This window comes from Macrotis lagotis, chromosome 1 (assembly GCF_037893015.1).
Source record: "Macrotis lagotis isolate mMagLag1 chromosome 1, bilby.v1.9.chrom.fasta, whole genome shotgun sequence".
NCBI lineage: Eukaryota > Metazoa > Chordata > Mammalia > Peramelemorphia > Peramelidae > Macrotis > Macrotis lagotis.
Genome location: NC_133658.1, coordinates 594,189,208 through 594,201,526, shown reverse-complemented (window position 1 = coordinate 594,201,526; position 12,319 = coordinate 594,189,208). Strand labels below are relative to the sequence as shown.

The 12,319-nt window shown below is 37.8% G+C and overlaps 1 protein-coding gene across 1 annotated transcript in view; it reads right to left on the bottom strand.

Moving 5' to 3' along the window:
* Positions 1-12,319, bottom strand: part of SPSB4 (splA/ryanodine receptor domain and SOCS box containing 4) — a 169,688-nt gene that overhangs the window by 112,942 nt on the left and 44,427 nt on the right. The window lies entirely within an intron of this gene.

The window sequence follows — 12,319 nt, the reverse complement described above, 5'->3', positions numbered from 1 at the left end:
AAAGCACAGACAATAACTTCCTCTGAGTCATAATAGGACACAGACATTCTTCACGCCCTGCCTGCCTCCCACCCAAACAGGCTGGAGATGCTCCCTAGCCAGAGGCCTGGGGGGTTGGGACAGGGAAAGGGAGCACAATTCAGTCTACTACACTAGGGTAAAAATGAACAGCACTGATTTCCCTTTTGATAAAAATTCCAGTTTCGTTTGTCTCACATCTGTGTGCAAGTTGATTATTATTCTCTGTTGTCTCTACAATTCCATGGGCATAAGCCAGCTAAGGTCTGAGCTGTGGCTGATGCTGACATTACAGAGATCTGGCTAATAGTTGATCTGGGGACAACAAAATATTGTGCTTGCTAATTTGATTCTGTTTAAGTCTCTCCCTTTGTCCCTTTTCCTCCTCTTCTGCTCTCCCTCTCTCCAAATCTTTGACTGCCTAACATTCCCTCACTTTTCCCTGCTTTCTTTTCTTCCTCTTCAGTCTCTCTTTCTCTGTCTGTCTTCTCTCTATCCTTTGTCTACTGAACCATGGGATAGATAGTTTTTCTGTTTCTCACTCCAGAAGATTACTATTATTTTCTTATGGTCAGACACATGTAGGAAAAGTATATCTCCTGTCTCCTGGGTTCTCTGCATCATTAAGAAAAAGGAGATGAGATGTGTCTCATTTGTTCCCTTTCTACTTCACCTTGAGCAAAACAAGGGAAAGAAGTAGAGAGCCTGGAAGCATTCATCTTTCTATATTAAGGGCTTTAGGAATTACAAATTCTTTTTAAACCTGATGTATATTGAGAGTTATGATGGTCAGATGGGAGGAAGAAGAGTTTAAGGCATGATAGGGTGGGACAGTGACAGACAAAAGAATGAGTCAAAAGAAATGCATGAATAAAGTTAAGAGTTTTGGAGTCAAGATGGTGCCATGGAGTCAAGAATTCCCAGAAGCTCTCTTCTAGAATACTCTAAAGAGCTTAAAGTTATGACTCTAACCAAATTCTGTGGGCAGAACCCACAAAAAGACCGAGTGAAGCAATTTTCCAGCCCAAGATAACTTAGAAGATCTGAGGAAAGGCTCTGTTCCCCCAGGGTCAGAAGAGGCCACAGCGCAGTCACAGGGCCACCCTGTGCCAGGAGCAAATGAACTTCAACCTTCCAAGAACAGCCTGCAGGGTGCCTGGGTCCCTAGGGGCGCCTGAGTTCTTGGCAGGAGGAGTGGTTTGCAGACTTCCCAATCGGGTGATCTCTAAGGACAACTTGGAAGATCAGCAGGAAAACTGCCAGAGAGAGCACGGAGTTGAGGCCAGCTCAGGCCTTAGCGAAGCCACAGCCAGGAACCAGAAGCAGGTCTGCAGAGCCATCTAGGAGCTGTTTCTAGAGAGCTTGGCCCAACAGAAACTAAGAAGGTAGGGGGGAAAGTATTGAGGTCTCTGCACTATCCCTGGGACAGGACTCTTATACTTTGTCCATATTCAGACCCTGATTGCAGTTTAGGGTCCCCTATTGTCATAGAAGAGCAGGGATCCTCTTCACAGTTCCAGGGCATAAGGGAGTGCTTGTGGTTATCCACAGTGCAGAGCACAGGTCAGGAGAGCAGTCAGAGCCTTTCATAAGAGATTGAAGGAATTGAGGTCCTTGTGTGTGTATGTGGGATGAGGTGTCCCCAAAACACTCAAAAGTTTGGGAAGTACATTAAAACCAGGTTATAGGCTGGGGAAATGAGTAAACAGAAAAAAAGAAGAAGAAGAAGAATCTGACTATAGATAATTACTTTGGCCCCATGGAAGATCAAAATACATACTCAGACAATGACAATCAAAGCTTCTGTATCCAAGGTCTCCAAGAAAAATAGAAATTGGTCTAAAAAGGATTTTGAAAGTCAAATAAGGAAGGTAGAGGAAAAACTGGGAAGAGAAATGAGAGTGATGTAGGAAAATCAAGAAAACTGTCAGCAACTTTGATGAGGGAGATACAAAAAAAAATAGAAGAAAACAACTTAGAAACCAGTTTAGGTCAAATGGAAAAGTGGTCCAAAAGGTCAATGAGGAGAATACCTTAAAAGGCAGAATTGACCAGATGAAAAAGGAACAACTTAAAATGTAGAATGGAGCTAAGGGAAGCTGATGATTTGTGAGAAATCAAGAAACAATAAAACAAAACCAAAAGAAGGAAAAACTAGAAGAAAATGTGAACTATCCCACTGGAAAAACAACTGACCTGGAAAACAGATCCAGGAAAGAAGTTTTTTTAAATTATTGGACTGGGAAAGCTAGAGCACCAGCCCTGGAGTCAGGGGTACCTGAGTTCAACTCCAGCCTCAGATACTTAATAATTGCCTATAGCAGTGTGGCCTTGGGCAAGTCACTTAACCCAACTGCTTTGCAAAAAAAAACCCTAAAAATTATTGGACTATCTGAAAATCATGACCAAGAAAAGAGCCTAGACTCCATTTTTCATTTTTATTATTTTTTTAATTTTTGCAAGGCTCCAGGGTGGGTACTCTGTCCACTCTACCACTTGGTTGCCCCACAAGACTTTGAGGCAGGACAAAGTGAAAGGAGAAAGAAAATACAATCAATGGGAGTGGGGAGAAATAGATGGAGGGAAATAGTTAGCAATAGCAACTGTGGGAAAAAAATACTGAAGCAACTTCTGTGATGGACTTGTGATAGAGAAGGCAAACTATCCCAGGGAAAGGGCTGATGCAGACTGAAGTACAATTTCTTTTTTCTTCTTTTTCCTCTCACTTTAGTTTTCATGATGTTTCCCTATCTTTGTGGGGGTGGGTGGGGGGAGTATGTTTACTTTTACAGCAAGACTAATTGTAGTAATGTATAAATAATTTTTAAAAAAAGAAATGAATCAAGACAGTAGAAAGACAATGACAAAAGATCAGAGTAGAAAAAGACTTAAGGGGAAAGAGAGGCAACTGATTAGTGGGAAGAACTCTGAATTAAGAGTCCAGAGATTTGAAGTCTTTTCCCAAGTGTGCCTCCAAGGCACTGAAAGCCTTTGAGCAAGTCATTTCCTCTCTGTCTGTTACTGTCTCTGCCAAATGAGGTTGGATTAATTGATCTCCAAGGTCTCTCCCAGCTTTAAAATTCTCTTCACAGGGAATTAATAATGAAAGCAAAAGAGAAAAAGAGAGACAGAGACAAAAGGAAACTAACAAAGCAAAGGAGAAAAATTAGGGCTCCTAAAGAAAGAATAACATGATAAATACATGTCTTTTTTATCACACTGAACAGATATCTTTCTGGATATAATTGGCATTAACTAGACTTAGGTCTTCAAATTCACATACACACCAAGGATTCTCTTTTTTTCCCCCCTTTTTTTTCCTTCTTCAAAAAAATGGATAAAATCTTTAGAATGAGTAGAAAGTGATAGTGCTGGGAAATATCTGGGAATCCTATCATACTTTGAGAAAAGAGAAAAAAGTTATTCCAGTGACATGCAGAATTATGAACTGATGTTGAGTAAAGTGAACAGAACCATATATTGTAATATCAACATAAAAACAAAACATTTTGAAGGATTTAATTCTGATGGACTAAATAATCAATGATGATTCCAAAGGAATGACAAAGAAGATTGCTATCTACCTCAGGACAGAGAAAGGATGGAACAATTATAAGGAGGTTTTTGGATCTGACCAAAGAGGAATATAGTTTGCTTGACTGAGCTCATGAGAGATTTCTTCCTTTGTCTACTCCCAGCAGATAAAGGAAGGTGGAAGGGAAAAAAAAATGAAAGCTTGATGACTGAAAAAATGAATGTCAGAGACCTTTTAAAATATTGTTTTGTGTTCATTTTATAAATGTACAGGTTAAAAATCAATGACATTTTGGTAAATCTTTTGGTAACATAAAATCCCAAGAGAATTTAAAACATAGAAATACCTCATATCAAACTCCTATTGGGGACCGAGAACATCTTTTCTAAAGCTTCCAAAATCTATTTTACAGAAATTCTCTTATTGTTTAAAAAATGTTCTGCATAGTTATCCTGGCCAGAAGAAATCCAGTGATTTTTAGATACTTACCTCTGTGAATTTATAATCAATAAGAGCAGCTTTTATTTAGGTTTCTCTTTGGAAAAACAGCCTGGCATATGGGATAAATAGCTGCTTTTGAAATAAATATCAGAGTTTGTGTATCACCTATGACATACTAACTTTATATCCTGAGGTAAATCAATTAATGTCTCAGAACTATCCCCAACTTTCCAAGACTTCAAGAATTGACAGAAGAAATAAGTTCCTTACCAAAAGTGCTCTATAACAATGAAAGTATATATAAAATAATAAAATTCCCTTTAGTATTAACTGATAGTAAGATAGCTGCTAAATAGCAAATATGGTCTTGTCGAGTGCCTCTTTGGGGTCTCACTTTCCATATCTGTAAAATGAGTATATTGGACTCAGTTATCTCTAAGTCCTTTTCCATCTTAATTCTATGATACTATCAGCTTAAGTATCCAATCTTACACCATGTAAAATTGTACATGACAGTAATAGAATATTGTTGTGCTATGAGAAATGACAAGATGAATGGTTTCAGAAAAACCCTGAAAGACCTACATGAATTGATGAAGAGTAAAGTGAACAGAAACAGGATAACAATCAATACAATAACAACAAATTTTGAAAGATGACGATAATGATGCTTCTCCTTCATTATCGAAGAAGACCAGGACATCAATGGAGTGTGAAGCACATGAATTGGATTTGAGTGAGGGGGTGCTGTGCTAAGGTCCACCAACCTCACTTTTTCCTCCAGGACCTTCTGGGTCCAGTTGCCAGATTTGGGTCAGGACAACTGGAGTTGGCCCTGAATGGGAGGCAATCAGGATTAAGTGACTTGCCTAGAGTCACACAGCTAATAAATGTCAAGTATCTGAGGCTGGATTTGAACTCCTGTCCTCCTATCTCCAAGGTCAGTGTTCTATCCACTATGCCACCAAAGTAATGACAAGTCTGATTAATGCAATGACCAAATCAGATTTAAGAGGATTGATGGTGTAATCTACTATTCATCTCTTGACAGATAATGGGCTCTATTTGGAATTAGTCAAAGTGGAAATTTCTTTTTTTGAATATGCATGTTGCAAAGGCTTGGTTTGCTTTTCCCCATGGTGAATTGTGAGAGCACAGGGATAGTATTAAAAAAAAAAGTATCAATGAGGCATTTTAAAAAAATCATTAAAAAAGGAAGATTAGAAATTAGTACAAACTAGGACAGTTTTGAATGTTATAGGCTGAATTTACATAATGTAAAAATAAAAGTAATCATACATTATAGATTTCTGCCTTTTCAGGTACTATCCTTTCCTTAGTACACAGAAATAAAATACCCATTGTTAAGTGATGAGGAAGAGACATGATTCATTAAAAAGTATGTATCCATTTCTGCTTGAATTATGATGTAATTTAAATGTAGACAGGTCAAGGGAAGGAATTGGTGGTGAAACAAATGTATTTTTCATGGTAAATCAGATTCAACATCACTGGTTGAGAAATCTAACATTTAGAAAATTGGGCCATCTTGTGTTTATTGGGTCTTGGGTCATCTTAGGTTTATTGGGTCTATCTACCAAACTAACGATTCACAAATAGCGTACGGCTCAGCAGCCCTCTAACATTTGCCTCTGAGTTTATTTACCCCCTCCCCACTTCTGTAAGGATTCCTGCTGCACTAAACATAAGGACTAATCTTGTCTTTAAATTGTACCTCCTCTAAATCAGAATTTGTTAGCTCAGCTTGCTCTATTTAACTATATATAATCCAATGCCAAGTTCCTATTCAAACAAGTCTTATAGTTTTACCAGAGTTGCCTATTGCAGGAATTCCCAGATTGCCCATCACTCTACACTTGGACCTCTCAACTTGAAATTCTTTGACTTTTATCAGTTCTTCATAACCTCTCAATCACCTGTTGCACTCCTCAGTTTTTTGCTTAATTTGGACCTTAATAATAATATCCCTACCTTTCCTCCAATTAAATGATCTCGGTTTGGAATTCATCTTTGGATTCATGTACTTACATGTCCATTCTATCCTGTCCCTTAAATATCTAACCCCTGACTTTATTCCAGGGTTCTAGTATTCAGTTTTTGCTTAACTTATTCTGTAGTTCTCAGTATTTACTGGTTTTCTGTTCCTATTTTTCCATCCCACTATCTCTGTTCTGAAACAATCCTGTCTATATTTTCTCTAGATCTCTAATCCTTAAGATTATAAGATTAGAACTAAAGGGACCTTAGAAAATATTTAGTCCATTCCCCATCCCCTTCTCTTTACTGATAAGGAAACTGAGACCCAGGGAAATTAGATAGAAAGTAGGAGAGCAAAGGTTTTAATTCAGACCATGTCTTCATACCTATTATTTTCTCTTACATACCATAGTTTCCCTTTCCTCATAGTTGTCATATTCCTTAGCCTATGTAAGGACATTAACTTCATACTATAAACTTAGGTACATAATGGATACTGTCTACTTTTAGAAAAAGGAACAGGATTAGCTTTCTATGTAGGTAACTGCTTATGTGGTTTTATTTGAGGGAAAAAAGGAATTCTCAGGCGACTAGGTAGCACAGTGGATAAAGCACTGGCCCTGGAGTCAGGAGTACCTGGGTTCAAATCCTGCCTCAGACACAATAATTACCTATCTGTGTGGCCTTGGGCAAGCCACTTAACCCCACATTTGCCTTGCAAAAACCTAAAAAAAAAAGGAATCCTCCCCTCATCTTCCTCTTTACCAATGACAGAAATTCCATCCTTAGTGATTTTCCTTCAGCTCTATAGACATCTCTTTTTAAAAATGCAAACACCCCTGGGAGTAGGATTAAATCTTTTACACTTTATTGTGAATTAGTTTAGACTAGACCTGGCAATGAGACTCTGGCATGTCTGACAGGGAGAGGGAAGGGAAGGAAACAGCATTAAAAAGACACTTCACCAACTTCACTGTTTTCCTGAAGTCCAGCCCAGCCAGGGGTTGTTTCCTCATGAGCTTCTTTCAAAGTACAGCTTTCCCAAACATGCCACCCAGCCCCACTAATCCCTTTTTGAGACAGTATGGACTGCCCTCCAATAGAGGAGCCATTATTTAACCTAGATGGGGGGGAAGGGAGGGGCTTTACAAAGAGGCTAAGCAGGCTTTATAAGTAAACTGGACATCATGGCCCTTTCAGAAAAGATAACCCTTGTTTCTTCTACCCACCCCAGAATGTTTACATTAAAACTTTCCTCAGCCACCCCTAACAAAGTCCCCTCTTCCTTCTCCTCCCCACCTTGGGTGACTTCATAAACATTCCCAAGAGCTCCAGCATGTTTTCCTGTTATACTCTGAACACATTCTTCATCCACATGGTTTTGATTTCTTATAACATATATGAAAAATTGAACATACATCATTTCTCATCCTTCCCAGTTAAGAAAAAGAGTCACAAAATTTAAAATCACTAGTCTTAACCACCTAGCAGCAGATGTAGTTGCTTAAGATCATGTCAAAGATTTGCAGAACCAAAACCAAAAGGATAAATGGGGAAGGGAGGCAGAAAATAGAAAAGAGGGGGACTAGTATTAGAGTGTATTGGACTTAAATGTGAGTAGTCTCTCTGGATGCTTAGCTTTGGTTTCTTCAAGGAAGTCTTTGACCCCAAAGAGAATGCAGGCCAGAGAGAGTCACAGGGTTTTCTCCTAGAGGAATGCTATTCATCACCTTCTTTTCATATGCTGAACTAAAATAAGAAAATGAATGTGAGAGCATATCCCCAGGAGACTGGGTCTCAGTTTTCTTTCCACTAATCTCCACCCATTTCTTGATTCCTGAGAGTGCTAATTATGCAATCAAAAACTTGAAAAAAAAATTTTCCAGCTATTTTCCCATACACTTCCAGTTTTGTTGTCTTTTGTATTATTTAAAATATCCAGTCCCAGCTAATTAGAATGGAAACTCCATGAGTCAGGGACTGTATCTTCTCTCTATTTCCCTCAAAGGCAGTCAGATGATGCACAGTGGGGAGAAAACATGGACTTGGAATCAATAAAACTCATTCTTTTGAGTTCAAATCCAGCCTCAGACATATACTAGGTGTATGACCCTGGGCAAGTCATTTAACCCTGTTTGCCTCAGGTTCCTGATCTATAAAATGAGCTGCAGAAGGAAATGACAAATCACTCCAGTTTCTCTGCAAAGAAAATCTCAAATGGGATCAAGAAGAGTTAGACATCATCACAACAACAATCTTCCCTCAGTGGTGCAGCTTAGTGAGGGATATATCATAAACAGGTAGGTGGTACAGTATATAGAGCAACAGCCCTAAATTCAGGACATGAGTTCAAATGTGGCCTCAAACACATACTAGCTGCGTGACCTTGGGCAAGTCACTTAACCCTGATTGCACTTCCTTGTATCTAGGCCATCTCCAGTTATCCTGGCCACTGGATCCAGACTAAGATACATTTCATGTGCATGTCAAGGCATCATCTCCCTCATGTCATGACCTTCAAGAAGAAAGGATAAATATCATGATGATTAACAAATTATATTTGATTACATATTTGAGTAAATATTGATTGAACCAAACTTATAGATTGGTTTCTTCATATCACACTTAAGTCACCATCTTGAATAGATCTAAATTAGATAATTAAACTTTGTCCTCACCTTTGCTTCTTGAAATCCCTGATTTCCTTTAAAAAAAAACTCAGTCTAGGGGTGGCTAGGTGGAGTAGTGGATAGAGCACTGGCCCTGGAGTCAGGAGTACCTGGGTTCAAATCCAGCCTCAAGACACTTAATAATTAACTGGCTGTGTGGCTTTGGGCAAGCCATTTAACCCCATTTACCTTGCAAAAAAAAATAATCTTAAAAAAAACAACAACCCTTTAAGTAAGGCCTTTCCTGGCCCACCTCCACAATTAGAGATGTTAGTGCCTTACTGGTACCATCTTTTTAAGTGTTATGTATATTCCTATATTTGTGTAAATGTCTCCTCCATTAGAATGCAAGCTTCTTGAAGGAAAGGGTAATTTCAATTTTGTTTAATATCTCCAGTATCTGCAATAGAACCCGATTGATTGATAATGTAAATTACATATTCCATGTGAGAGAAAAGGAGAGTTCAAGAAAGTTTTCTTAAGTAATAATAATTGCAATAACCCTAACAGCATTTTATAGTAGTTTACATAATATTTGAAGATATCTCATTTTAGTTTCATAACATTCCTGGAAGTTAGGTTTTTATCATTTATTTATTTATTTATTATTTATTATTTTACTGTGGGGAAACTGAAATTGACAGATGTTAAGTCACTTCAATCAATCAACATTTATTAAGTGTCTACTAGGTTCTAGGCACTGGGTCACACAACTAATGTGTGAGACCATATTTGAAATCAGGCGCTTTACTCCAAGCCCAGGGGCTCTACTTCATTGACTAGTAACAAGACTTTTTCAAAGTTTTTTCCCCAAAACTAGCAAAGATGAATTGTAAATATATATGTGAGATTTTATGTCTTTAAGAGAAAAGGCAACAAACATTTCTTAAACCTGAAAATTACTGTTGCATCAGTTACCCATTAATTTAAAAAAATGCTTTTATCTACTGTCCATGTGTCCAACAACAGCAGGTTACTGAGTCTCTTGCTCCCATTGGTGGTTACCAGGTGGCAGATGGGGGACACTCGGGATTCCCTGTTCCCCTGGGTCAATGCCTACCTCAGGATAGAAGGAAGGAGAAGTCATTTTCAGAGGATAACAAATGATCCATTTTTTGTCTCTCTGGAAAGCAGCTGTCTGTGACAGGTATTCTACTGTGGCTAATGGTGAATCATTAGGAAAAAAAATTGGTCTTCTGCACTGTTCCTTCCATAGAAAAAGTAATAATCAAAGCACAATTTACAATGAGAAGCAAACAGTTGTTTTTACAAGTAAAAGTGTGGCTAGCAGAAATTTACAGGCAATTCTGAAGGTTTCAGTGAGACTGGTTAACTTTTCTCCCTATCAGCAGTTATAACAAAGAGGTTGCTGGGAAGGCAAAAGCCATCTTGTTGATGGACAAATCACAATTTTTTCAGAAACGAATAAAGATCCAGCTTTGGATTTTCATTACAATTTAAGTAACTCCACAATTTACCAATTGTATTCTTGACTTTGTATCCAAGGTCCTATATTTTGTGCAACACTATATCTAGTAGTTCTGATCCTGATTGAATTCAGGTCTGTGTCCTAATTTGTCATTTGTCCCTTGTCCTTCTGTCATTGAACATAACATGGGATCCTGGTGTGAACCACCATTATTCATTTCTGTCCTAAAGTATCTCTCTCTCTCTCTCTTTTTTTTTTTTTTTAAGATTTTTACAAGGCAAATGGGGTTAAGTGTCTTGCCCAAGGTCACACAGCTAGGTAATTATTAAGTGTCTGAGGCCAGATCTGAACCCAGGTATTCCTGACTCCAGGGAAGGTGCTCTATCCACTGCACCACCTAGCCCCGCCCCCTAACATATCTCTAATAAAAGCCCAATAGGAATACTACTGACAGGTTAAAAAGATCTTGTCCAGGTTCTGACTCATAGCTTCTGTGGGGCACACCTTATATTGCCCAGACCTCCTTTCACTAAAATAAAGCATAGGATTTTTTGAATTAGACATTCCACCACCCTTGTTCGTATTCCTATTACTCATGCTCCTGAACAATCTAATCTGCCTTTTACTTTCCCGAGATCCAAATTGGCTGAGCAGCCTTAGTTACAATCGGTCCATTATAACTCCCCACTAGCCTTAGTGTATCTTTCTAGTGAAATATGGACTAGAATTGGAGTCAAGAAATTGAGGTTCAAATCCCAGTGTTAGCTCTGTAATTTTGAGAACATAAGTTAAAGTCACTTGACTTCTTTAAAACTTTAGTTTTCTAATTTATAAACTGGGAATATTAGCACTATTTCACAAGACTTTTGTGAGAAAAACACTTTATATACCTTAAATAATAATGTAATTTATATGAATGGATCAAGTCCAAGTTTCTTTTAAAACTTTCTTCCACTTGTTCCCATTTAACCTCCTCTAACAACCATAGTGAACAGTCAGGAAGACTGTTCAAATCAAGTATCAGATACTTATTATGGTAAGATTCTGGACAAGTCATTTAAGCCCCAGTTGTCTCCATTTCCATCTCTAAGATGGGGATTTATTGTGAAAATTGTAAAGTACTTAACACCTGCAGTAAGCACTATATATAAATGCTTATTTCCTTCCCCTTCCCCCTAAATTCATGCATACCTCTAATCTATATTCTTATTCCTTTCCCCTTGTAATAAAGTTTACTTTCAGACCTTTGTTGGTGTCTTCATTGTCCTCAGCACAACACAAGCATGGTCATTTCTGCTTCTGGGCATTTACTAAGATTTTTTTTTTAACCCAAAATGTAAGACCCATCTTAATCTCTCAAAAATTCTACTTACCTTAAATTCTATTTCTCCCATTAAGATTCCTTAATATTATCTTCCCTCCTAGACTAATCATTGTCCATACATTCTCTGTCAAGTATTCTGACACTTTATTCTTTCCAAAATATTGCTTTATTTACTACTACTTTTCTGGATAAGAAAATGGCAAATCACTCTAGTATTTTTTCCAAGAAAGCCCCAAATATATCATAGAGAGTAGGACACTGAAAAATGACTTAATAACAAAAAAACTATTCTATTTACTAATTTACTAACTATACTTTATTATATACTGTCTTTGAACAGTATTTAGTGGATGAAAATGTGTTTTCTTCACCTTAGACTAGCTATAAAGTTTCTGGAGGTCAGAGACTGTGTTCTTGCCCTCCATGAAGCTGGGCACAAGGTGAATATATCTGGATTGATTTTTCCTATGAAAACGGGTTTCATTTTCTCAAACCAACAAAAAAGCATCTTAGGATGACATGATCACACCTCTCTCTGGAACCAAACTATTTCCTAAGCCTCATTTAGACTTGGATGCTTAATTACAACCTTATCAGTATTGTACATGACTGAATTCAGCGCCTGTCTTAGTAAGAAAACAAACAAACCAAAAAAAAAAACCAAATTGCCAATTTCACTTTCCAGTGCTCTGCTAGTGTGTAGTTGCTGAAAAGTTATTTACCAGAAAGAAAACTATGAAGAGTGAATATTTGATTGAGCTTCTTAAAAAGGCAAAAAAAGTGGCAGTTTGTAGAGGATATCAGTCCTAGAATGCCACTTTTCCCTAATAGTACATAGAGGACCCAACACCAAAGTCTGATATGGTTCATTTGGCTAGTCCTCCGAAGTTTCCCCTTATCTGTGA